The sequence below is a fragment of the Prionailurus viverrinus genome, chromosome C1, assembly GCF_022837055.1.
Source record: "Prionailurus viverrinus isolate Anna chromosome C1, UM_Priviv_1.0, whole genome shotgun sequence".
NCBI lineage: Eukaryota > Metazoa > Chordata > Mammalia > Carnivora > Felidae > Prionailurus > Prionailurus viverrinus.
Window position 1 is genome coordinate 113,461,340 of NC_062568.1, and position 25,553 is coordinate 113,486,892.

Here is a 25,553-nt window from a genome sequence, read left to right on the forward strand (position 1 = left end):
GTTTCCACAGCCTTTGATGTCACATCATTCCATGGAACAGAACTTGCCTTTGGCAAACTTTGTGTCTCACTGAGCCTCTGTAAGTGGATGCCACCAGCCTCTCTATGCATAGTAGTTAAGATCTTGCGTGGGCCCTAAAGTCAGACATACCTGGGTTTGGACTCCTGTTCTGCCACTTACTGGCTGTGTGGACCTTGCACAATTTACTGACTCTTCCAGGGTCGCTGTCTCCTTGTCAGTAAAATGGGGTAGTGTCTAACTCCGGGAATTACTGGAAGGATTGCATGAAAACAGGGAAGTATAAAACTACACGTATTATATCAGCCTGGACTATTCAAGAGGATTTTCTGTTAAGAAAAGATAGGGCAAAGCCCTTTGCAAAGTATAAAGATCAGTGCCAATTCGTTATTACAACTTTTGTTGCAGATCAGCTCCCCGAGGGGGAGGTTTGTGTTTGTTTGGTCCACGGCTGCCCCTCCAGAGCCCAGGACGGTGCCTGGCCTATAGCAGGCGTTCAGTCATATTTGTGGCACAAACCGATGAACGGCGGCCCAGAAGGAAATATACAAACTGAGAGCCCAGCAGGCAGAAGTGAGCTCCCTCATCCGGCTATAGGACTGGAAGCTGAGCGTCCACTGGAGCACCTCTCCCCTCGCAAGCCTACCGGCTCGAAGGCTGGAGGTGTAGCCCCGGCTGCCTCTCCGGAGCTCAGTCTCAACCCCCAGAAATCTCTCCAGCCCTGCAGGCTGGGCTGCACGTGCACAGGCCCGCTGCATCCGAGCTGGTTGCAGTCACCACCTCCGGGTGGGGGCTATTTTGGATCTGAGGGTGTCAGGAGCATAAAAGGATCAGTCTTGGAAGTTGTGGCTGAGACACAACTCTCTCAGGCAGAGAGTGCTGGCTTCCCTCCCCACGTCTAAACTGGAGCCTGAAATAGCTGTGAGGCTAAAGACAACCTCAGAATAGCTTTTGGCTTCACCACAATCTCAGGCTAGAGCACAACACATACCCAAGAAGGGCCAAATAGGCAGCTCGTGGCGTGGGAAAGTCCTTTGGGGGAGAAAAAAATGAAAATCATGATACAAAATCCAGGCTTGTCCTTGTTTGGGGAAGAGTGACAGCATGTTCAGCAACTTCAATGGCACAGGCAGTGGTTGGTGACCGGTGTGGTGAGGTCACAGAGCCAGCACGGTGGCCATAGCTGGGGGTGCTTTGCATTGGAGAGCCTTGGTATGGGAGCTTCTGAATGTCCAGGAAGATACTTTAGAAAGTATTCATCTCAGGGGTGCCTGGGTAGCTCAGTCGGTTGAACGTCTGATTCTTGGTTTTGGCTCAGGTCATGATCTCACAGTTTGTGGGATCGACCCCCACATTGGGCTCCATGCTGAGCATGGAGCTTGCTTGGGATCCTCTCTCTCCCTCTCCCTCTCCCTCTGCCCTCTCCCATTCTCTCTCTCTCTCTCTCTCTCTCCCCTATGGAATCCCATGGAGTTCTCTTCACAGGGCACTATCATTCCCATTTTACAGGTGAAGGAGCTGTGACTCACAGGCATTAAGAAATTTGGCTCAAGTAGTAAGTGGTAGAATTGGGATTTCAGTGCTGGTCTGTGTGATTCTGGAGTTGCACAAGTAGGTAGGATTCTGACCTCTTCAAAGGGACAGAGTCATGAAGAAGACAGGTTTCCAGCTCTCAGGTGTTTGAGATCTGTCTCTGGAAGCCCTCTGGGAATGCTGGGGACACCCCCCGGGCCCCAGCCCATGCTTTAATATGGACAGAGATGGGGCTGGAGAATCCAGGGTCTCCCGGTGCAGCTGCCCCTCTCTAGCCTCCCTGGGAGGTGGGAAGTGCAGGGAGCTGGGGATCCAGAAGGAGAGCTGAGGAAGCCAGAGGGCCGCCCACCCGCTGCAGGGTGCCCATCACTTGCAGCTTCTGCTTTTGAGGCCCTTCCTTTCACTCTCAGTGGTCTGCCCCAGGAAGTGCCACATGCCCCCTTGAGGGTCTGAGACTCTTCCTCAAAGATAGATACTCTGCCATGTTTCAACACGAACCATGGTACCCTCCAGAGTGACTGCCAGAGGCAAGGGAGGAAGGATCACGTGAGAAAAAGAGCTCAGACTGAACCATGACCTAGGTTATCTCGGCTGCCGTTCCCATCCTGTTGCTTGAGACCCTCAACCAGCCAATGTGCTGACATCCACTGCTGCTGTCCTCTGTCCCCTTACCCCTCCCAGGCAGAGACCCTGCCTCTCTTGAACCAGGCTGGGAAGATGAAGACACTAGGGAAGATGTGGTGAAGGAGAGCACCACGAGAGGGCAGTGTAGAGCAACCCCCCCAACCGGCCCATCTCACCAAGGACCTGTCCTTTTCTCAAAGCCAAGGACAAAACAGTCACCAGTGGAACACATTCTAGGGGTCCGTGAGCTTGGCATGGAGAATCTTCACATTCCTGGTGTTCGTTGCTATGGTAAGTTAACGTACAAGCGTGTGTTCTGAATTATCCGATGCCACCTCATGGCTGCGCTTCAAGGCCGTCCTTGACACTTGGCAATAAGTAGCAATATGTTAATTGGCATAAACAAATGCGTGAAGGACAGAGGCATAGGTAATATGGAAATAACGTGCTTGTGCTACATGTAGCCCGTGCGACGTCAACTGGTTTTGCATTTGTTCCAATAGAGCCAGCTGGTATGCAGTATATGGCAAAGCCAGGTGCCAAAGAACCTGAACCTTGGCTGTCATTTTACGAGAGGAAAGCAACCTTCAATAAAACCACCTCCTCCATTATGTTGGACTTTTCGATCTTGTTGCGCCCTTTATATGATATTTAATTGGTATATATTTACCTTGGGTTTAGGCTTGTATGATTTAGCAGTTTATACCTAGCTTCATACAAGCACATATTTAAGTAAAAAAAATCATTTAAGTCAACACTGGTCGACCGTGAGCATTTTTTTCCTCTTAATTGCCGTTACAAACACAAACTTCAGCCAGGGTGAGGCATCAGTGCTTGGAGTCAGGGAAGGCGGAATAGGAAGGCTGGGGTGTGAAGGACAAGGAAGTGTCCTCCTTCGAAGAGGTAGAGGCCAATCGTGGCCGAGGAAGACTCTTGGACTTGGAAGCAGAAAGAATGGGTTGCAGTCTGGGCTTGGCCACTCTGTGGCCTCCTTGGCATGTGTCTACTTCTAAAGTTCTGGCTGCTTGGTGAGCTTCCGGTCATCCAGCAACCCCTTAGCTGCTCCCCACAAGCTGGAGGGTCAGGGACCGCTGGGGGGCGGCAGGGGGAGCCAACGGGAAGTGGCTTTGGGCTACACAGATCTGCCTGACATGTATGACTGCTGGCCCCCAATAGCCTCCCCCAAGTAAGCTGCCTACCACTTTGCAGTGAATCCATTAGTAGAGGTCAGGGGCAAATAAACACCAGTCCATGGCAGGACCTTGCTGAAAAGAGCCACCCCCAGGGTACACGGTCCATCAGACATTCTGGATTCCATAGACTTGGGTTAGGAATTGGACAACCTGTTTCTTTTCAAGGGTGGGAATAAAGCCAAGCCATCTGGCAAAGAAAATTCTGAAATCGCTGGGGCCTCATCTCTCTGGGACAAGGTCCCCTTTGCTGCCGGTAAGATGGGATTGTCCTCCCCTTCTCCAGGCTCGGGTTTATCATCAACATCAATAATAATCACCACTTAAAAATAGGCCTTTATAACTTATAAAAGCTCTTCACATGTATTATCTCATTTGGTAATCAGAATAAAGAGCTCCGGGAGAAAGATCCCAAGGCCCAGAAGTTAATAACTGCGTCTGAAAACACAGTTATAAAGTAGACACTGGAGACCAAAATCCGGATCTTTGGAACCAGGGCCCCCGTTCTTTCCACCACAAGTGCTGTTTTCACTTGCACAGTGTACAGGAGAATTGTGCAGCTGTCCCTGCCTTTGGGACACTTATGATCCCAGATGTTTGGGTATCAGCTTCCCAACTTAGCTGTAAGATACTGGGACACATCTTGGAGTTACCCAGAGCGGTCATGCATAAATGCCTGATGCGGTTTTGATCTAAAAGAATAAAGTTGGAGTGATTTGGGCACAAAGGCTTCCTGTCCCGTAGAAACATCCTCCTCTTGCTCGTCCCTGACCAAGTTCCTTGAACAGAGGACAAGGATCTTCATTCTACCACAGGGACTCAGTCCACAGGGCTGGGGGTAGGGGTGTTGCACATAAGACAGCGGGGACTAGAGGAGAGAGGAAGGGAGCAGACAGACTGGTGCTTAGGTACTCAACTTTATCTCCTCTGCAGGTGCCTTGAATATGTGAAATACACATAACCTGAAGAACCAGACTGGATTGGCGATCCTTTAAAACCTTTTGTTTTAAAACAGAGAAGTCTCTTTTTAAAGTGCAGTTTCCCTGGGAAACCCAATACTTCATCATAGCAAGCAGAGGTGCTCTTTACTAAAGAGGAAGGGAGGGCAGAGTCATATCCACAGTCCCCCAAGCCGCCGCCTCCTTTCGGGGCTCCTCATGGCCCAGTTTGGGCACAGTTAGAGAATCACCTGATAGGATGGTTTGCCAGCCGGGCTCCAGGGACACTGAGGTGAACAGCACCCAGGCCCTCCCCGCCAGCACTGCATTCTCAGATCACTGCAACCCAGTGTGACATGGGCCAGGACAGGGGGTGCCTGGGTGCTATGGGACTAGAGGAGAGTGACCCGCCCCAGCTGGAGACAGGGGGCCTGGGGCAGAGGACGCTTCCCAAGAAGGACTGGTGCTTGTAGAACACTTCTGTAAAACAAAAATACAAACGTTTTAAATAAATTAAAAAAAAAAAAAACCTGTTGGTGATTACAGATGCAAACACATTCACGAAGTCACTGCCAAAACAGTTTGCATCTCTGGAGGGCAACCAGTACGCTAAGGGGTGGAGAAGTCAGGTCTATGTGGAGAGGCAGGGCTCCCTCCCGGCCCAGCCCAGGCTGTGTGCTTCTCCTGTGGAGCTGAATAGCCTCCAAGCTCCCCAAGCCCGAGCGGTGGCAGGCATGGCCCTCAGGAGTCCCACAAATGTGCTAAGTGTCTGTGTGTGGAAGGGGCAGCAAAATATCCCTGAGCCACCCGAGACCAAAGCCCACTCCTGCCCTGCCCCTCGAGATGAGATTCAGCTTCCGTCCGGCCGTAGATCTCCCCTCCTTCTGCCTCACTTCCTTTCCTCTCAGTCTGTCTTCCTGAGTCTCTGTGCTTCTCTTTCCCTGCCCCCCTCTCTCCAGAATCGCTCCGAAATCTAGACTTTAAGGACATGGAGAAGCAGCCTAGTATATTATTAAGCACAACCCCCCCCCCCACAAAACCACCACCAACAAAAAAGGCAGTGTAAGAAACAGTGGGTGCTGTATCATCCCATTTTTGTTTGTAAAATGACAGCACTGGGAGGGGCACCTCTTTCCTGCTTCAGTTCAGGAAACAAACAAAAAAAAGGAGAAATGAAACCAAAGAGCAGCAGAGGCCGATCTCTGCGCATTTGGGGGCTGACGCTCGTTCAGGTAGGAACATGAATGGGAGGAGGAGAGGAGGTCAGCCTGGAGTATTCTGTGGGCTTCAGCAGGCGTTGAAGTCGCACATCTTCCTGGGGCAGGCTCACGGGGAGGTGGAGAGGGCTGGGGGTGTCCTCATCCATCCTCTTCCTTGGGAACAAACTAAGGTAGCTGGTTAACCCTTTATTACCTAGTGGATGGCAGCAGAAGGCAGGTGCAGACAGGGGCATCGAGGGGCTTAGAGTCTCTGTGAGGTCAGGAGAGTGGGTGGTGAGCTCCCTTCCTCCTCTGGAGTCTGGCTTAGCGTTCCAGTTCAGGCTTTCTACCTCGGTCCGTGGGTTCTGGAGGGATCCACGGATGGGTTCAGAGCGGGGAGCGGTGCATGCAGACTTTTTCTGGGATGATGATCCACACTTTTTGTGGCATTAAGGAGTGGTCCAAAGCCTCCAAGTTATTAAGAACCACCATTCCCAAAGTTGAAGGAACTGGAACGTTTTGTCTGTTGAAAGGTAGTCATGTGAATGAAGGCAAAATGCTGCCTGGGTTCCCAGGAAGGACCGGAACCAAGGGTGAAATTTCACAGGGGGTGGGGGAGGGGGCGATTTCAGCTCTCTGCAAGGACCAACTATTTGAGTGATGTGAAAATAAAACAGGCTGTCGCTCTCCAAGGGGAGTTCCTTGTCACCGAAGTATTCAGTGCTGGGGTGCAAGGTGGACCGAGGGTCTCACGCGTCTGGTCCAGCTCTAAACTGGACGGATTGAAGGAAGGCTGGGGCTTGGATGCCCTCTCAGGAAAGAGGGGAGACAGATATCACCCTGTATGTGAGGAGGACATCAGCAGAGCTGCAGAACCTCAGTGTGCCCCGTCTTCAAGAGCCTGGCGGGGGCTGGACCTGTGTGCTGCTCCCTGGGGGCTGCGGAATCTATCTGTGCTGGTTCTCTTTCAGGCAGCTTTTCTCAACTGTATTCTGTGTGATATTATGGGAAATGCTAACGGGTTTTCTCCACCAGTTATTTTTGAAATACAGTAGGAACCTTGGTTTGCGAACATAATTCGTTCCGGCAGCATGCTTGTAATCCAAAGCACTTGTATATCAATGCGAGTTTACCCATAAGAAATAACGGAAACTCAAGGGGCGCCTAGGTGCCCCAGTGGTCAGCGTCTGACTTTGGCTCAGGTCGTGATTTCACGGTTTGTGGGTTCGAGCCCCGCACCGGACTCTGTGCTGACAACTCAGAGCCTGGAGCCTGCTTCGGATTCTGTGTCTCCCTCTCTCTCTGGCCCTCCCCTGCTCATGCTCTGTCTCTGTCTCTCTCTCTCAAAAATAAATAAACATTAAAAAAATATATAAGAAAAAGAACAGAAACTCAGATGATTCATTCCACAAGCCAAATATATTCATATAAACATGATTGCAATATATAATATTGCAATATAATTCAAAATAATAAAGAAAATACAAAATATAAAGAAAAACAAAGCAATTAACCCGCATTTACCTTTGAAAACCTTTGTGGCTGGGGTGAGGGAAATAAGAGAGAGGAGGGTTATTGTGAAGGGCGACTTTCACCATCACTAAGGAATGTCAACTGCAGTACAGTATTAATAAACTCTTGTCATATACTGTATTTAATGTCACCGGCAATAAGGCAGCAGAGGAAAGGGTCTACATCTGCAGGCAGCCTGAGCTAGAATGAAGCAAAGCATTCCTAAGCTCACTCTTGTGTGGAAAGGCAAAAGAGTGTCCATAGGTGCTTTGCAATGACAAAAAATACCCAAGTGCCAGTTGTGGGCACCTTCCAACGTTCTGAAAAATCACTCGCTTCTGCCAAACACCACAGCCTGAGACCGAGCATCCGAGCATGGAGACAATCACCCCCAATACTGCAGAGAGAGAGAGAGAGAGAGAGAGAGAAGAACCATTGGCTCAGTTGTGATCATGATTCAGCATCATGTACTACTCATATTGCAAGACATCGCTCGTGTATCAAGTTAAAATTTATTAGACATGTTTGCTCGTCTTGCAAAACACTCACAGAACCAGTTATTTGACATGCAAGGTTTTACTGCATACGTTAGAAAGCCCTTAATCATGTTTACGCAGTTATTTGTAAGTTAAATATTTTCAAGAAAGGTATGCTACAGGAGAAACACCACTCTCCTAGAAGACCTGATGCTGGGCTTTCCAGTAACGTTCCGTACTGATTTGGCACTTGCTACCTCAGGTCATGTCGACAGCTGGCTTCCAGTCTGTGATTACTGACATAGATTATGTATCTTGACTTCAAATTTTACCACCTAGTTTCTACTTAGTTACCATTCACTGCAGACATGTGGTTCTTATGGATCTGTGGCTTAAAGGAGGGAAATTTGACGTGAAAAGCAGTCATCTGGGTCTCAACCTGCCTGAATCAAACAAGATAATAGACATAATATCGCAAAGGGAAGGTGAATAGTCATGGTCCTCCATTTCTTTAAAAAAATAAAAAATGGAGGAGAGCCGTTGTGGATGAAACAATGGCTTTAGAGCAGCCTAATCAGAATGATCACAAAACCATCACGCTTGGTTCAGAGGGGCAAACATTCCTTCTTATCCGGTTTTCCTTATTTGTGGAGTTGACACGCCCTCGCTGGCCACCTGGAGGTAGCCGGCAGATTTCCAATGGGCAGAATCCAGAATTGGCCATGAGCGCAGAACTCACCCCAGTCACTCTGCTTTGCTCTTTACCCCTCAAGAGCAGCCTGAGCGGGCCTTCCCACCAGGGGACCTCCGAGAGGGTTCCAGTGTTCAAATCCATAACCCAGCCGTGCCTTCCTGACTCCCATTGGGCTGGGCCCATGTTGGAGAGAACCTAAAACTAAGGGGCTGGAGCCTGGGCATGATGAGCTGTGTGGGGCGCCCGGGGGGCTCGGTCGGTTGAACGTCTGACTTCGGCTCAGGTCACGATCTCCCAGTTGGTGAGTTCGAGTCCCGCTGACAGCTCCGAGCCTGGAGCCTGCTTCGGATTCTGTGTCTCCCTCTCTCTCTGCCCCTCCCCTGCTCACACTCCATGTCTCTCTGTATCTCAAAAATAAACATTAAAAAAAAAAAAAAGAAAAAGGAGCTGTGTGGTGTGGAACAGCAGGGGCCCCTGTGACAGGTGCCCACGCCAGCCAACTGCCCCTGCCTTTCCTGGGAAGGCCCTCCGACTAGATGCAGGGGTGGGTGCTGCTCCCGCGGGAAGGGGGACTGGCCCTTCTCTCTCTCTCTCTCTTTTTTTTTGATAAAAACATTTCGTTTATAATTTTTCTTTAAAAAATATATTTATTATTATTTTAAAATTTATTGAAATTGTAACTTCAATATTTAAATTTAGTTGAAATTTTAATATTAAAATTTATCGAAATGTGGTTAAGGCCCTTCTGAAAAGTATATCCGAGAGTGCGGCAGGCCGGCCGGGGAGACGTGGGCTTGAAGAGGGAACCCAGGAGGGAGGCGAAGGCAGGGAGGAATCTTCAGCTTCCTCTTCTCGTCTTGGCAAGATCTTACAGCCTTCCAAACATCTCTGTTCCCTTGGAGGACCGCAGCTGCCGAAGGGGAAACCTGGCCTAGGTCCTGGCACTGACCAATGTCATTCGTCTCAGACCTCCCGGTCAGAGGATGCCTCGGCTTCGTTGGTGCTTAATGACTCTGGAGTGGGGTGCGTGGGGCAGGCACCATGGTTACCTCGGATTTGCTGCTGAGCGTCAGGGCTCTCGGATGCCAGACTGAGGTCACACCGCTCCTAACAAGGCACATGAAGCGTTTGAAATTGGACCTCGTAACTCCAAAGTCTAACCTCTTTCCAATATTCAGGCCACCCTACCCACGCACACTCTACAGGAGCTCGATGTGCACCCTCTCTTCATGAAGGAGGCGTGTTTGCAACGGCTTTGTCAATCCTCGTGTCCTAATGTGAGATGTGTCGATATGTCTGTGCAACAAATCACCTCAGGAAGCTCAGAGAGGCTAAATAACTGGGCCAGCGTCACACAGCAAAGCCGGGGTTTCATTCAAACGTGTTCACGTGCTCTCGACAATCCTGAAGAGTGTCCACAGTGGGGTAAAGGGTTTCACCAGCTTCTGCCTCTGTCTTGCTTGGTGTGACCCGGCTCTTTGGGGGAGAAGCATATTATTTCTGGAAGGCAAAAAGGAAAGGAAAGAAAGGGTGACATCTGGGAGGCTGAAAAAAGATCCCACCATGGTAAGGATGATCCTGACGCCTCACAAAGGTGGGCAGGTGTCTATTCCTGGATGCTCTGGGAAGGCATAGAAATGATTGTCCAGCCGAGTGTTTTGTAACAAAAATCTTGAAATACGAAATTTCCTTTTCTTAAGGAAATTCTTAATTTCTTAATTTCTTAAATTAAAGGAGAATATAATATCCTTTAAGAAAAGGATAATACAAGCCTATTAGACCATTCAGCTTTATAAAGGAAGTGGGTAAGCAGCTACTTTTATTATTATTCTTTAAAAGTGGGAACCAAAAAAGCTTAAATAAAGCCAAAGTGATTCACTAAAGGAACTCCAAAGGGAGGTGACTCATGACATTATGTGCATGGCTGTGGGGTAACGGAAGCAGCACTGAATCTGGAATGCAAAGGTATGGACTGTGTGATCTTGGGCAAGTCTCTTAGCCTCTCTGAGCTTCAAAGTCCTCCACCATAGACCGTGTCCTCTTCGGGGAGTGATGGTGATGAGCATATAACACCCTGATCGTTCTGTCCCCAGCCACCTTGAACACTTTTTTTTCACTCCACTCTCACAGGCCTGTGTGCATCGTGGTGCAATTTCCTGCTTACTTCGCCGAGTCTCCTGGTCAGCCCCACCACCTGCCACATTGTGGTGTCAGTGAATGTTCGCCGAATGAATGAATGAATGAATGGACAAATCTGAAAAGCAAAATGCAGGCTTTGGCATTATTGCTATTTTTTGAACACAGGTCCACGTGAATCACATTGCAAAGAAAATCCTTTTTCAAGCTTCTGGTCATAGCCAGAAACCGAATATTATGCAACATTCAAGAGACGGTCAGAAATGACGCAAAGCATTGGATGCTCTTTGCCCCTAATGAGGTGAGTTTCTCCCCAAGCGTTTCCCCTATTAGACGGAAGTGCCCACTTCCCGGGGTACTCCAGACACTCCAGATGGATCTCAGAAGCATGGGCAGCTGAGACCCCGGGGCCCGCTGGGACCTTACCATCCCTACCTCTCCATTCTAGCTCACAGATGGGAAAACGGAAGTCCGGGGAATAGAAGTGCTTTGCTCTAGGCCCCCAGGAAACCTGGTCGGCAAGCCACAGCGGCAGCTCAGGTGACTGCCGGTGCAGCCAGAACTCTCCCCCCACCCAGCCGGGCTCCTGACAGGGCACGAGGCAGGGAGCAGAGGCTCCAGAAGCCCCGGCTTGCCATGGAGCGTGGGTTTGGCTCCCAAATCAGGGGGGTTGTGCAGATGTCCAGTAGCAGGCCGAACTCAGATTAATTCCATAAACGTTTACTGAGCACCTATCATGTACCAGGCGCTGGGTTTTTAAGGTAAAATATGAGGGGTTCATAAATTCTGGTTTGAGCCAAGCCGCTTGGGATTGGACACCTCCTTTTGGGAGAGGGATCTGAGCAGTTCTTTCCTCCAGGCTGCACCCTATCTTGCCCGGTCCTCTTTCTGTCCTGGGGGCTTCCCACGCTGGTCTCCAGACCTCACACTTGTGGAGTCACTCTCCTCTTCCTGGGGCTGCCCCCACTGTCCCTCCTCCCCTCCTGCTGGGACAGCAGTGTCCAGGCCTTTCTCCCCACCCCCCACTCCCCCCGCCCAGCTCCCCAGGGATGGTGGAGGAGGACAGCTGTGGAGAAGGTAATAACCCTGTGACCCTGGGGACAGAACCAGCCCCTGCCCCTCCCTGCTGCCTGGCAGCTGCCCAGGACTGTGACAGGAAGGTTCCCCCTTTACCCCAGCTGTTCTGTGGCCTTCGGGAGGCCGTGGGCCAGAGCCCAGAGGGAGCCAGGCACCCTATGCATCAGTGCGCTCCAGGCAAAGACAATTTCCTAGGGAAGGCTGGGAAACAGAGCCAAACTAGCCCTGTGTCCAGACAGAGAACAAAATAGAAAATGCCAGGAGGGGAACTGGACGCAGGGGCAGGGTGGGGCAAGAGGAAGTGTCTGGAAACCTCTTCTCTGCCTGGTGGCTCCGAGTCTCCACACGGCCAGAGGCTGGAAGGAAGGCCCAGCTGGGACGGATGTGACCATCCAGTCTCCCCCCTGTGTCTAGGTGGGCAATCCAAGGCCCAGAGAGGGGAGGGAACTGCCCAAAGCTGCACAGCAGTTAGAGACAAGGCAGGACTGGATTCCCCGAGCCCAGTCTCTGGGCTGCGTGTTGGGGCCTGCGGTCCCAAGTGTCTGGGGGTCACAATCTTCACCTCCCTTCAGTGCCCCCGTGGCTCACTTGGTTCTCCGTCCCTCGTGGAAAAGCAGCATTTCCGATGACCTTCTAGGAGTTTAAACCCAATTGGTCCTGATCCAAAAATGTGTCCAAACCCAATGTTTGGCTTCTGTTAGGAGGTTTATAACATGCAATTCCACAAACAGAGCAGCTACTGAACCCTAACCTTGGGTTCAGGCCCGCTTGACCTGGGAAGAACACAGGCAGGGATGTGATCAACGTCTGACAGTCCCAGGAGCGCACTCCAGGCAGGGAACCCCAAGATGCACCCCGAATACGGGGGGCACTGAGTGACCAGGCAGCTTGTGAAGAGCGACAGTGCCGTGTTGAGGGCCCTAATGAAGGCTGCCTGCACCAGCTCTTTTCTGACGTGGGGACTTACTCTGGACCCTGATTTCGAGCCCCTCCCTGGCCCAGTGTGGTAACAGCCAGCCGGCCTGCTCCGAGGGGTTGCTGGCAATGAAAAGAACAAAGGAAGAGATAGAAAAACCTTTGGGTTTTCATTTCAGCTGCGCTATTCTTGAGCTGTGTGACCTTGGGCCAGTCCCTGTCCTTCTCTGGGCTTCCCTTTTCTCGTTTGTTAAATGAAAGTGTAGTCGAGATGAGCCCTCAGATCCTTCCAGTCCCAAGACTCTGACTCATATGAACTCAAGGAAGATCTGCCCATGCCCGCCCAGCCCAGGACTTTCTCCTCGTGGGATTTCCTCACGTGAGCCTCTCACATGGTGCTGACCTCTGAGATCGTATTCACGGGAATCCTCGCCCAAATGTGGAGTTGAAGAATGACTACACTTTACAGAACAGGAAAGCCATTCTGTAAGGGGAATCTCCTTTCTTTTTACTTTCTCTCATCACATTCCCTGGGAACACGCAGCCCTCGGGGGCACCATGCTAACCAAAATTAAACCAGCTTTCTCCGTGGGGTGAAAAATTAGTTTCTATTGCATCTCAATGGGCTCAGCAAAGAAACCACGTGGTTCTTGGATGCTGAGGACATCCTATATCTAATTCTGGTGCGCTTTTCCCCTTGTTCTTATCACTGAAGCTCGTTTTGGTACCCAAAGTATAAACCTGCACTTTGACCCTGCAGATATGTTCTTGAGTTTAAAAGAAGCTGGGGCGGCGGGGGGTGGGGGTGGGGGGTGGGTTGCTCTTCTCTAGTTGTATACATGCTTTACTGTACTCATGTGCATCTCACACTGTCCCTGGTCAGCTTTCCTTCTGCAGGGTGCAGCCTGCGTAACTGTCCATGGCAATCCTGGTCTTCAGGAGTGGCCCATCTTGTGCATCCCTAAACAGAGGTCTAACTTCTCTTTTCTGCTGACTTCTCAGCCCTGACAGCTGAGATAGAAACCTTTAAGAGTTTAATTCCTTATATGAAGTCATTTGAGATGTCAGCATCCTCTCTTTCCAGCGTCTGAAGCAGAAGAGAAACGGTCTTGGCAAAGTGCAGCACTCAATCCACGCAGCTCTTTCTGGAAAGTCTGGCTGGCCTTATCTAGAGCTGAATGCACTCTCCCTTCTTTCCCTCTACCTCTATCCTGGGTACAAATTGCTCAGAGCCGAAAACCTCAGTGACAGGGGCACCTGGGTGGCTCAGTCGGTTGAGCATCCAACTTTGGCTCAGGTCATGATCTCACGGTTCATGGGTTCGAGCCCCGTGTTGGGCTCTGCACTGACAGCTCAGAGCCCGGAGCCTGTTTCAGATTCTGTGTCTGCCTCTCTCTCTCTGCCCCTCCCCTGCTCGTGCTCTGTCTCTCTAAGTCTCTCAAAAATAAATAAACATTAAAAAAAGATTTTTTTTTTAAAGAAAACCTCAGTGACAAACTCAAGGCGTACTGTCACTTCTGCCCTATTCTACAGCAAAGTGCACCACAAGGAGTAGGCAAACACTGTGCATTTGGGGAAGCACTTCAAAGTTACATGGAAAAGGCTTGGCTGTGGGGTGGGGCGTAAAGAATTGGGATCATTGATGAAATGAGCCTACCACACCCCACCTTCTCCCGCACTCTGTCCAGCCCTCAGATCCTCCTTCTGCGTCTTCTCTACTTGATCAGACCCCACCCCAAAATACGTGTAAAACTTTCCCATCTTAAGAAAAAAGTATTATGAAAGAAAGAATATAAAATATAGAGGTGTGTATAAAATAAGAAAAAGCATACAAAATACGGAACGATGTTGTCCATGACAATGAAACGGAAGCAATGCTAAATTCTTTTAACTTTTTAAAATGTTTTTATTTATTTCTGAGACAAAGAGAGACAGAGCATGAGTAGGGGAGGGGCAGAGAGAGAGGGAGACACAGAATCCGAAGCGGACGCCAGGTTCCAAGGTGTCGGCACAGAGCCCGACGCGGGGCTCGAACTCGCGGAGTGTGAGATCATGACCTGAGCCAAAGTCGGACGCTTAACCGACTAAGCCACCCAGGCGCCCCACACTTTAACAGAGGAAGAGTTTGGTGACGTGCCACACGGGGTGGATGGAGGTGCATTATTCAGTCATTATAAATGATGGTTAGGAAGACTACTCAATAGCACGTGATAAAGCAAATTGAAAAACGACAATACAGACCACACACGCAAGCCTATTATAACCATGTTCACATAATAACCATAACATGCAAAACTGATAAAATCTGAATAAGATCTGTCGGTTGTGCCAATGTCAATTTCCTGGTTTTGATATTTCACCACATTTATGTAAGACATTACCGTCGGGGGACACTGGTTGAAGAAAACATGAGAGCTCTCTGTTCCATTTTTGTCAAACTCCTGGGAGTTTCTAATTATTTCAAAATTTAAAAAAGTATAAAAGCCCCCAATCGTAGAAAGAAGAAGCTTGAAAAAGTTAAAATAGCTACAGTATGTGACAGAAACACAGGTGATTTTCTTCATCTTATTTTTTAATGAATGTTTCCATTTTTTAAGGTCAATGTGTCATTATGGGAAGGAAACACCCACTGTATTTTTAGGAAGGAAAAGTTCAATTCCTTCAGCTGCTCCCGCTGTGGCTCTAATACCTACCTTAGCCATCAGCCTGCCAGACAGTGCACTCCCTGAGGGCAGGGCTGTGTTTTGATCACCCTCGGGCACCTCTTCTGCTCCCCTTCTGGTGCCCAGACTGGGCTTCATACTAACTGACTCATAAATGCAACAAATAGGTATTGAACCCAAACTCCACTGGGTACTGGGGTACCATGTGCCACTTTTTTCAAGACGCACGGAAGAACACCTACCTTCAAAGGGCTCACAGTCTCCAGACAGGTGTGTGTTGAATGCAACACAGCAAAGCTCCACGTAGGGAAGGAGAGAGGGTGGCAGGAACACAGAAAGGGAGGAGTCAGCTGTGCCCCTGATCACAGGGAGGGCTTCACCCAGGAGATAACGCTTGGGCTGGGCCAAGGGGTGAGGAGGAGGTGGTCAGGTGGCCAACTCAGAAGGGTATTTTCCAGATAAAGGATGACCTTGGACAAAGACGTGGAGAACAGCACAATGGTGCCTAGGGCATTCCAAACTCATCATTTGCATCCTGGGGATGTTTTCAAACTTTATTTATTTATGGGACACCTGGGTGGCTCAGTTGGTTAAGCATCTGACAGTTTGGGCTCAGGTCATGATCTCACTGTTCATGGGTTTGAGTCTCACAGTGGGCTCTGTGCTGACAGCACAGACCCTGCTTGGGATGCTCTCTCTCCTCTCTGTCTGCCCCTCCTCTCTCTCTCTCTCTCAAAATAAATAAATAAACATCTAAAACATTTTTTAAAAAAATATTTATATCAAAGTATAGTTAACATGCAGGGTCACATTCATTTCATGTGTATAGCCTGTTGATTTGACAATTCTATACATGACTCAATGCTCACCATGGTAAGTGTTGTTAGCACCTGTCACCATACAACTTTATGACAATATTATTGACTACATGCCCCTACTGCAGCACTCTTCATCTCGATGTTTTCACTAGAAAAAAATGTTTTTAATTCTTTTTTTTAAAAATGTTTATTCATTTTTGAGAGACAGAGACAGAGCATGAGTGGGGAATGGGTAGAGAGAAAGAGAGGGAGACACAGAATCCAAAGAAGGCTCCAGGCTCTGAGCCATCAGCACAGAGCCTGACGCGGGGCTCAAACCTGCAAACCGTGAGATCATGATCTGAGCCAAAGTCAGACGCTTAACTGACTGAGCCACCCATGCGCCCCTTCACTAGAAATGTTTTTAATCAGAATTAAACACTAATGAATTTTTGTTAAGCAAATATGTCCCAGCATGAATTCTGTTGAACCAATTTTTCCTTTATCAATTTGTCTACACAATGCAATTAAATCCTTTCATTTTTTTTTAGTTTTATTTATTTATTTTGAGAGAGAGAGAGAATGAGAGAGATTGAGCGTGAGTGGAGTGGAGAGGAGCAGAGAGAGAGGAAGAGGGAGAGAATCCCAAGCAGGACTCGAACTCACAAACCATGAGATCATGACCTGAGCTGAAATCAAAGGTCGGATGCTTAACCACCTGAGCCACCCAGGCGCCCCTTGTTTCATATTTTTCCTTATTTTTACATTCCCAGAATTGTTTTTGCCCATCTATTCTTTTTTTCTTTCCTTTGCTTTGCACAGCAAAGCTTTTATTCATTGGTCTCTTTCTTTTGTTCACCTCCTATTGTACTGTTCACCTCCTATTGTACTGACTAGAGCTTTTGCCATTAGGAGGTTATATGCCTTTATTCGTATCAACTTTGATTTCCCTAGGTCAAATTTTATATGAATTAATATGGTCTAGGATCTCTTACTGTCTTTCTGATTGTTTGGTTAAAAAATAATTTTACCAAGTGTAAGTTTTGCTATTGTCACTTTTATTTTGTTTTGATTTTTCTTCCAGAAATAGTCACAATGAATCGAATACACTGCCAAACACTTGCTTTTGTTTTAGATTATCCATGAGAAAACTGAGTGAATTTCGAGGCAAACAGAGAGATGGGTGGAGAGAGAAAAGGCACAAGATGCAAGTCTCTGAGAGGCAGAGACAGGCTGCGGAGTTTCTACCCTACTACCTGCTAAACACAAATACAGGGAAGTGTCTCTCTGTCTCTTTTTGCTTGGGCAACAAAACGCCCCACCTTTAAAGGAAGATGAGAAAATGCATGCTTATTACAAAGTGTCACTCACAAAGTTCAGCACATAACAAAAAATTACTAGACACGTGAAGAGACAGAAAAATGCAACCTGTTGTCAAGAGGAAAAGTGGTCAGTAGTTCTCGATGGAAAATTTTAAATAGAAGAAAAAGACATCAGTTGTATATTTACAAGGACCACCCAGGTCGCCAGTGACCAAAGGTCCATCGAGAAAGGACTGGCCGAGGAGGAGACAATGAGTCCTCTTAGCAGACTCTCCCACTGGCTGTAAAGGAAGGTGACAAACATGTAGACGAAGGTCCTGCAGATCTGTGAGTTTTGTGGTTATGCTAAGATCACAAATGACAAGGCTGGAAAAAAAATCTTAGTGCTCTGTCTACCCGTCTCATTATTTGTGGGGAAGTCGGGACTCGGGGAAGATAAGTGATTTTTCTAAGATGAATCAGGATTAGAACCCAAACTTCATAACTTTCCCGTGTCACATGGCCTCCCTGTGACTATCTTGTGCTCAAAGAGGGTCTCTGAGTGACTATGTGCGTTTTCACAGTGGGGAAGTCCTAGCCATAGTTTCTGAGACAACATCAAAGTGTCATTTCTTCTTTTCTCTCCCACAGAGGACGAGGAGGTTTCCAGTAAAGCTGTCAGATAGTCACACAAAGTCATCACAAACCAGACTTAATGCCCAGTCACCTAGGCGGTTGAGATTTGAAGCTACCGAGATTAGATTTCTCGAAATATATGTGCTCATATTCACATTTGAATCTGTTTTGTTTTTGCCCAGAAGTAACACGATGCGGCCGTGACTGTGGCTTTGATCCATGGTCGTGCCCAGTTAATGTTATCCAGGAGAAAAGAAAACTACATTCCCTGAGCTGAGTTTGCACTTGCAAAGGAATGAATCATGTCTTCGCCCTGATTCTGGGAACAAATTTGAGGCATCAACAGTGGTTCTGTGAGTTTATCCCCCACAAAAGACAGCCACCCCCATCCCACCCAACCCATCCCTGGGCTACTCTTTTTTTTTTTTTTTTTTTTTCCTACAGAAGGGACATGTTTGGGATGATGGCAGTGAAGACCAGGAGATGTGTTGTTACTAAACATTGAAGTGGAGATATCAAGAATATAGCTGGATGTCCAAGTCTGGACTTGAAGAGCAGGTCTGTGAATAGTCAGAAGGGTTTGGGAAGGCATAAACCCTATGAATGATACCCAGGCCGGGTGGTATCATCACCATCCACGGAAAAGCAAGCTTGCACATCCATCTAGTAGGCTGTCTGTACCGTGTTCTATGGAGCTGCCTCCATCTGTTAAACACATCTCTTATCTTCCACTATTTGAGGCTGCTCTTGTCTAATCTCTCGGCAAGTGATTTCCAAGTACATGACATGCCTGACAATGAAATGGGCTCTTTCCTGTAGACGTATGTTCCTCCTTAGTCACCAGAGCTGGTGGAGCCTGGGCCCCACAACCAGGGGCTCTATCTACTTGGGTCTTTCTGCCCTTCCCAGAGGGCCTGCTGCTGGCTGGGACTTGGTGCTGGTGCTCAGGGCAGGGGTGCTAAGACAACCAGAGTAGCCCAGGTACAGGGTTGGCCATAACCCCTAAGCCCCCTCCCTACGCTAACAATGGATAAAATTCCCCCATTGGTTACAGAGGGAAAGAGGTGACGCATCCACCACAGACCAGGTAGGTAGCGTCGATTTTATGTGGTCGTCTTGTTTAATCTTAACCACAGCCCTGTGAAGCAGGCAGCCTCACATCCGCTGCTTTTACTAATCAGAAAACCCAGGCTCCAGAGATCAAGTCTTTGCCCAGGGTCACACAGCGCGTGGATCATGTTCGGGTCCCTTTGACTTCAAAGGCCACACCCTTCCTGCCAGCCGCGCTGCCTCCAGAAATACAAAGTGGGGACGCACACCTGGGGAAGCTTTGGGATCCTTGGGAACTTGTAACTGGGTGTATTCATGATATATACCTGGTGTAACGGAGGGGAGTCTCAGCGGGGGGGGGGGGGTGGGGGGGTGGAAACCCATGTGAATGAGAAGCAGCTGCTAACAGCTGTGTATTTCCAAGCCATATGTTGTGGGATATTCAAATCTTTACAAACCAACCATGGCAGAGAATTGGAAACCACAACACAAGGTGAGGGTACATCCACATGAGTGTGTGCTCCCCTCCGTTAAGGCATGGACGTGATCTCAGCGGGTGTAAGGATGGTCTCTTTCTCATACAAGGATGTGTATGTGTATGAAGAGATTGGAAAGTATGTTTCACCAGGTGAAGAGTTAGTTTCTTTCCTTTTCCAAAGCACGGAAGACAAAACAAGACAAAAAAGTTCCTGCTTTTATTTATGTGCTAGTCTTCAAAGATATATGCGACTTGCAATATTAACTTTTCCTGCAACCTCAAACCGTCTATTTAACCACTTAAGTCCACGAGTGGGCAATTCTGAGTTCTTAGGAACCAATCACAAGGAGGCATACACCATGACTTACTCAAATACTAACTAAACTCTTGCGACTCAGGTTCTCCGGAAATTCTTATCTAGGGGACCAGAGAAACCAGACCTGCCCAGCTGGCTCAGGGAGGGGTTGGGAGAGGCCACAAGTTGGTAGATTTCAAGCCAGAGGACCTTCTGCCTTCTCTATCTGCTTTTCATGGAACTGCCAGAATTTAGCACGAACCAAGGGCAACCAGCTTATTTTTAGAAGTGCTTCAAGTTTTCCAGCAGTGCGCACAGGCACGAAGAGAAGGGTTCACTGGCCCGGTCGAACTTGCCAGTGCCCCCAGAGGGAACCAAGAGACTTGAAGCGTGGTGGGGAGAGGAAGGGCCACCTGTCGGGGCCGGCAGCCCGGGTAGAGGTTTCTGAGAAGGGCTGGACAGGAAGGCATCTGGCTGAGGATTTCCCCGTCCGACCCCTCAGCCACCTGCCCAGCAGGCTTCTGGCCTGTAGTGGGACCTCTCTGACTCCGCCAAGCAGGGAGGCATCTTGGCGGCCGTCCACCCGAGCAGAGACACGGGCTTCCACGGTGTCCCCAGGACAAGTGCACACCACACATCCTTACCACATGCCCCACTGCTCAGCCCACTGTAGGGACTCCCCAAACAGTGGTGGAATGAAGAAAGCATTTACCCTGCCCCCCTCCTTCCTGCTCTGCCCAACAAGATTTCCCCAGAGAACTCGAAAGGCAGTTGTCATTTTGTACCCGTCGAGCCGTCGAGCCATGCGGATTCTAGATGCCACTCAAGAGGGAAGCAGTGCCAGGCGGATTAAATTGAATTCAGCAAACATTTGTTAGCACATACAGCACTGCGCGTGTGGGACCAGGTAGCCGGGAAACACGCCTTCGTTGCAGAGATCCCAAGTCGGTGGCGCGTCCACGGCAGTCATCAATAATTGATCACAGCTTCTTTCCTGTAGGGCCAGAGGTGGCCTAAGGGTCGTCTCGGCAAAGCCGTCCAGGCAGTCACTAAATGGGACCAGACCTGGCACTCAGAATGGAGCCTACTGCCATCCCAAGAGTGGGCCCGTGCCCGGCTGGGCTTCTGTATCAAGTTTGATAAGTAAAGCGTGAACAGAAAGCTTTTGACCTCTGGAAGCCTAGAACTGGGGAAGAAATAAACACCTGGAAGATGAGGGGCCCCTTCCTTCCTCCCAGATGGGTCGTCGGTTGCATGATTTTGAGAACAAGATGCTTTTCGGCTCACGAAACCAAGAAACCTCAGTCGCGCCCACAGAACCACAGTAAACACTGACGCTCCAATCTAGGGTCTCCCCCTACCATGACTCGGCCCCTTCAAGGTGAGCTTTCTTCCTCATCACACCAGGACTCTGAGTCCCTTCTCTGGGGTCCCTGTCATTGTGGACTGCAGGGCGTTCCCCGGCCACCTTCGCCCCCACACCAGCGGACCCCAGCCCGCCTCGACGCCCATCCCCTCCCATCTCATCCTGGAAATGGCCTAGATGCGTTGACTTTCAGGAAAGCCGCCGGACGTGAGATTTTTGGGAACTGCACTGGGTTGCTCCGGAGATTCTGTTCCACCATTCTCCCAGGTAAAACTCAGCTTCCCCAGAGATTGTACCGGAAGCCCTCAGGTCTCTTCGGTTCCTGGAGTGTGTGTTTCAAGGCTCTGGGGCCATGTGAACAGCCAGCAGCCCTGGGGGGACACTTGCTCAGAGCGTCCTTCCAAGGGATCTTGCATCACCAGCAGGGAGCCTGGACCCCAGGGACAAGGTGGGAGCCATGTGTCATCTTCATTCATGCTGTGACGTCTCCACTGTCCCAGACACTGTCATCTTTGTCATCATCCCCAAGCACACAGTCACCCCTTCCTGGGGCACGTGGCTTCCATTGCGCAGCAATGACAGTCCAGTTGGGGAAGGAGGTTATCCACGAGCAGTGATATACAATCCCACAGCTCCTGTGCTCACAGCTGAATCAATGTACCGGCACGGACACTCCTAAGCCTACACAAGTTCTGGGAAGCATATTAAAAAATAGCCAATAAAACTAGGATTTGAATCAAGTATCAGTTAAACGTACTTGTATAGTTGGCATTTCTTCTATTTTCCTTAAAAAGCTACATTGAGTCTTTGGGGCCCAGGCAACAAGGAATTACTCGGTATGCGTTTTCACGTTTAAACAATTTTTTTTAACGTTTATTTATTTTTGAGACAGAGGGAGACAGAGCATGAACGGGGGAGGGTCAGAGAGAGAGGGAGACACAGAATCTGAAGCAGGCTCCATCAGCACAGAGCCCGACACGGGGCTCGAACCCACAAATTGCGAGATCATGACCTGAGCCGAAGTCGGACGCTCAACCGACTGAGCCACCCAGGCACCCCGCGTTTTCATGTTTTTTTTTTTTTTCAAAAAAAAAAAGCAGTAAGTTATTTCACATGTTAAATAAAGAGTACATTACAAATGTCAAGTTCTAAGCATGTGCCTTTAAAATAACCTTCTATTCCCCAGAGTTTGCGATCTGGATTTTTAAGGGTGATGTCACAGACTCTGCTCAGAGGGAAAACTGAAGAAACAAATGGAAATTTTGCATGGTTTTGTCCACATCTGTGTCAATTCACCAACTAACACAAAACATCAGCTACACGCCCTCCTTCTCCTAGGACAGAGCCTGGGCCATTTGGATCATGGAACACAATCAGCGAGCAGCCAGGTTCCCCCGCCCGTGGGAAAATCAGATGTTTACATCATCTAGAAGAACCCCATCTCCCCGAGAGGGTAATTCAGCCGTGCACGTATCTCCTACCAATGACCTTCAAAAGTCTGTTACTTGAGGTTCCTTTCCCTGCATTGATGACATCCTGCCTTGTCCCTGCCATCACATGGGCAATTCTCTGCCATATTTCAGGTCTCAGCTTCGAGGTCGCTTCTTCTGGAAGTCTTCCCCAGCTCCCAGCTCAGTCGCGTCTGTCCCCGCTTTACACCCCTAGCCATCTCTCATCACGTCGGGAGCCGGGGGTTCAACTGAGCTTCATGTTCTGTGCGGGCAAAAACTTGTCTGCCTGTCTCACCAAGACTTGGCCCACAAGACCCTGTCAACCACACGGCGCGGGTTCAAAAACATCCAGGATATGAATGAATGAGCGAACTGGGACTAGGCACTCGCCTCACTTTTCAGGCGTGAGGTTCTCCGAGGCCAGACCCATGGGGGCTCTTCTCAAACATGTCCTTCTCATGCAGACACATTTTCTTTCCCCTACAGAACAAAAGCCAAGGAACACCTGCTCAGGTACACAGCCCTGGCATTCTTCTGGAACAGGGATGGGCAAACTACCCCTCAAGAAATCGTTTCACTGAGCCACGCTCATCCGTTCACATGTCTGTGACTCCTTGCACATCGCAGAGGTGAGGAGCTATAACAGCACCGATCGGGCCCGCAAAGCCTTGAATATTCACGAGCTGGCCCTTTGCAGACAGTGTGCTGAGCCTGGCTTTAGAACATCAGAGCAGAAGAGGATCAGAAGACACAGGTGGGGGAATGAACGGACAGCACAGGGGTGGGAATGTCAGAAGAGGTGTCTGGGCCCCCAAAGGAGCCTCTGAGCGCCCCCACTCCCACTCCCGGTGTTGAGAAGTGTGCAGGCTTCGGTGGTGGACAGCCTGGGATTCACTGCGTCATGGCTGAAGGCTGCACGATCTCAGCAGTTCACCTCGCCACCCTGAGCTTCAGCTTCTACATCTTTCAAAGAGAAACTGTCTGTATCGCAAGGTTTTCGTGAGACTCAGATGAAATGAGAAGGGGCAAGTGTCTGAGAGCTAATACAGGACAGAGTTTGCAAGCAGACTTGTTCTAGATCCAGGTTCAAGTTCTGACCTGCCTTTTATAACTCTGAGGCCCCGGGAAGCACTCAGCCTCTGCGGACCTGTTTCCATGCCTCTTCCATGAGTCGGGCAGTGCTTCCCAGCAAGGCATCGCTACAAAGATTAAATGGCACCAGCACAAACCCTGGCAGTCGGGAGGTTCCCTCCGCTGTCAGGGTCAAGTTGTCGAGCACAGGTCCTAATGCAGGGCATGTGTGCAGTGACTCTGATGTCCTTGCATCCTTCCTCCTGCACATGGTCAGGACCTCATCCTCAGAATTCACAAGCCTATCCTGCTGACACCTTGGTGAATGACTCTAGACAGCTCAAGGGGCCTCTCTAGGTCACTAAAACCTGGCTTATAAAATGATGGGGTTGGTCTGCTCATTTCTAAACTGTGTTGGTTTAGAGAACCTCCTAAAACGCTCATCCTCCCTAGCTCTTCTCTTAGAGATTCTGGTTCGCGAGGCCTAGAGTGGGACCCAGGTTGGAACCTGTCCTTTAAATGTGATTCTTGACTGTAAGGTTCCTTGGGAAATACTGGGGTCCATGCACTCTAAGGTCCTTGAGGCTGAAAAACTGTATGTTCAAGTTCTACAACCCTGGTGTGTGTGTGTGTGTGTGTGTGTGTGTGTGAAAGAGAGAGAGAAAGGGGGAGATGTGTCTTCGGGCTGATGAAACTGTTAGCCAGGCATTACATTTCAGAAAGATTTTAGGTTGTCAACTTTCGAGAATTAGTCAGCACATGACGTTTCCACGCCCGGGCCGCCAGTATGCACATGTGACTGTTTGCCTCTGTCTTTCTGACTCACATCTGCTTTCCTCCAGAGACCTCTGGCCCTTCTGAGAACCAGCAAGGGACAAGAGCCTGTGGCTGGAGCATCCCTGCCAGCCATGCCCCAAAAATGCCCATTCAAGAGCTTCCAGAAAACTCACCACCCTCCCCGCCCCTCTCAGCACAGGCCAGGGCTCCAGAAGGCTAAGTTTGAGGGAGATGCGCCTGAAGGCGGAGCCCCCAGAAGTAGGGCTGAGCCAGGGGCGAGAGGCAGAGCTGGTAGGGGTGGCTAGGAGAGTGGCTGTGCAGCCAGGGCCCAGTCCTGAACCTGCCACTTACAACTGCATGCCTGGGGGCAACTCACTTTACACGTCCAAGTCTCAGTTTCCGCCCACCCCCCAAAATGCTACACAGTGTTGTGAGGGTTAACTGAGATCATGGGTGAGCTCATTTTGTAAATGCTGAAGCTGCCCGGGTCACATGCCCCCTCCAACTCTGTACATCACCCTTTTCCAGTTCTCTTGAAAGTTGCACCTGTAATGCGCAACCCCAAGTTTCTAGTGACCAGACCTCGGCTGTTGGGGTTTTTTTTTTTAGCTTCTTAGACTGTGGAGATGCAAATAGCTGTGCACCTGGAGAGTTGTTTAAATTATTCTCCCTTCCCGAGCCTTACTTTCTAGGACCGGGGGAGAGCGTGACATCCCCAGGGTGCAGGTTGGGCTGACACAGGCTTGGGCTGTGTGGAGACAGGGAGGCCCTGGAAGGTTAGAGAAGAGAATGCCCTGGAGACTCAGAGGGTGACACAGTGCCCCTGGGCTCAGGGACGCGGGGAAGGACTTCCCGGAACATTGTGTGTGTTCAGAGATTTCTGTGCATTTGTGTTTGTAATTGCAAATGTGCATTGTATGCATTGTGTGTGTGTGTGTGTGTGTGTGGCCTGTGTATGCACTGAGCCTGAGCCTGTTCACGTGACCATGTAGAGCTCTTCTCCAGAAGAAGACTCACTACTGGTCTAACCATGATGTCAGACTCAGACTCACAACTCACTGAATTGAAGCCCAAACACTAAAAGTGTAAGGCCATGGTTTTGGTTCTGACTGTCCCCCAGATCCTGTCCAGCAGGTCACAGCTGGGGGCTGTCCATCAGGTTGGACACTCCACACCTCTGCCATGGCCCTCAGCCTCCTCCCACCCCACCTACCGCCCACACGATTGTCCAGTGAATCCGAGCAGACCCTAGAGTTAGAGTCAAAGATTGCCAGGCCGAAAGAGGTCTCGGAGGTACAGTCCTCCTTCCAGACTAAAGGCGAGGAAGCTCTGAAGCCCAGTGAGGTCAAGTGGCCA

The 25,553-nt window shown here is 49.5% G+C and overlaps 1 long non-coding RNA gene across 5 annotated transcripts; it reads left to right on the plus strand.

Annotated features, from left to right (window-relative positions):
* Positions 1-5,448: 5,448 nt before the first annotated feature.
* Positions 5,449-23,949, plus strand: LOC125172059 (uncharacterized). 5 transcript variants are annotated; one of them, XR_007154578.1, is made up of 6 exons: positions 5,449-5,535; positions 10,315-10,621; positions 16,908-18,062; positions 18,154-18,267; positions 22,085-22,351; positions 22,836-23,949. It is a non-coding gene; the product is annotated as an uncharacterized LOC125172059 (long non-coding RNA). The 5 variants fall into 5 exon arrangements; XR_007154575.1 differs by lacking the exon at positions 22,085-22,351; XR_007154576.1 differs by lacking the exon at positions 22,836-23,949 and having other exon boundaries at positions 16,857-18,062; positions 22,085-22,583.
* The last annotated feature ends 1,604 nt before the right edge of the window (positions 23,950-25,553 follow it).